The following is a 2,111-nucleotide window of genomic DNA, read 5'->3' as shown; positions in this document are numbered from 1 at the left end:
AAAATTAATATTTGTTTCAATCATCTAAGATATTCCATTGCTGAACATAAAATGCGACATGTGTGTTTATGGATTAGTTATTGTCAAGACTGTTTAGAAAATGAAACATTCGCTTATCTATAATTCAGTTTCTTTGTTTGTCAAATGTATTCTGCACCATTTGGCGCTGTTTTGTTTAGAATTGTTTTGAAAGAGATTCTATCTTGAGTCTTTCTCAGTTGGACATTATTACTGATTAAATTCCGTTAGGCATATAAAGAGCTCTCTAAATAAACAAAATGCGTAACAACTTGGTAAAAAAAAAAACATTACTTTAAATCTTATACGATCAGTGCCATAAAGAAAGACAGTCAAAAATAATAACTACTTCCTAATATGTTAACAAAATCTGCACACTTTTGACAAATATATGAGAAAACAATTAACAAAGTAATATTTAACATAAAAGTGTATGTTACGTTTGTAACAAAATTTGGCAGTCAAAATAAATGTATAAAAAGATCTTTTGGAAGTCTAGAAAGCAACCATGCAGAATAATATCATACTCAGTTTACGTGTCTTTCTATGACAGGTGAAGGCTTTAAAGTGATTAATATGAGCTTTTAATAATACATCACTCGATCAGGCTGTTATTGAAACTATAAATATTCCGATCGTTTTATACGAACAGTTAAACTGTACAACTAATAATAATAATACAACCTTTATTTCGAACGAAAAATTATTAAAAAAAAATCATTCTTACTTGTTTTAGTATTGTAAGTTGCCGTGTTAGTCGTGTTAAGGACTTGAATGAACGATGTAAATATGAAATTAGGAAAATTAAAAGAAACATGCATTTAAGGCAAATATTTCAGTCTTACAAATTTTGCTTTCTTGATCTCTTCGTTGCTTGCAAAATCTTGAGCTATGTAGCTTATGTAATGTGATGATTCATACAACTTTAAACAAAGCTTATTTATATCTGCTTTTGCATCTTTTACTTATTTTATTTTCAATATACGACAAATAAACGTTGTGCAGTTGTGTTTGAATAATACGTACAACTAAAACAAAGAAATTCAGAAAACAATTGTTGTAAGCAAAATGTACCTGATGTTGTATTTGAAAATATCTTTGCTTCATCTTAATTATATTCACGTTTAAGCAATATCATTTATACGAGAGGCCGTCTGCTGAAATCACACTTTTGTATGTTCACTCAGTATCGCGCTTTCAATTTAAACTATGTGCGTGCGTGCTTGCGTGCCCGATTGTGGTCATGTGTGCGTGCGTGCGTGCATGAACTTACTTTGTAAGTTTGCATCTAGAGTCTTGTAGATGACAATTATTTTTTTTTTTGTTGGATTTAACGTCACACCGACACATGATAGGTCATATGGCGACTTCGATGACAATTAGTAATTTTAGTGGGAGGATAGTGCAAGATGCGGAAGCTTACTTGGTTCTTTTGCGCGAAAGATGCTGAACATGCCAAGGACTTTTATCTAAGCTTGAATTATGTTTCAGTTGGAGTTGCTCTAGATCGAACTTACGACCCTTGGTTTCGTAGTAAGACAACAATAACCTCACCGGAAAGTTCACCGTCAAAATCTTTATAATATTACCAAGAGAAATTAAAAAGACAAAGCCACGTTTTAAGAATTCAACCCTTTAAAAGCAAATCATACAGTAGTGTTTGTTGAGTGATGTATACGCAGATATGTACAATATATTGAAATAACACATTATTCTTGCGCCGATATTTTGTATTGAAATCTATGAAATACAATAAACTAGTCAAGTTATTCACTATCTACTGCAGAAAGTCGGAAAGGAAGGAACATTGGTCGATTACTTTCAAAACAACGGGCAGAATACCTGCGTATCCCTTATTGAATATATACAGCTTTTAAACATATAGGCGTTAGCAGAACTACACTACAAAATGCGCTATATAGCCGAGCGCACGCCAACGCAGCAAAACGAAACAAAATCATTTGTCTTGGCGCGGGCGCCAACACGCCCAAACGAAATCTTTGTTAATGGCGCGCACGACAACACGAAATAAAACTGTTCCGTTACGTCACGTGGTTAGTTCTGTTGGCGCGCCAAAACGACATACAAAACCT

This window comes from Mercenaria mercenaria, chromosome 15 (genome assembly GCF_021730395.1).
Source record: "Mercenaria mercenaria strain notata chromosome 15, MADL_Memer_1, whole genome shotgun sequence".
Classification (NCBI taxonomy): domain Eukaryota; kingdom Metazoa; phylum Mollusca; class Bivalvia; order Venerida; family Veneridae; genus Mercenaria; species Mercenaria mercenaria.
Note: the sequence above shows the minus strand (reverse complement) of the source record.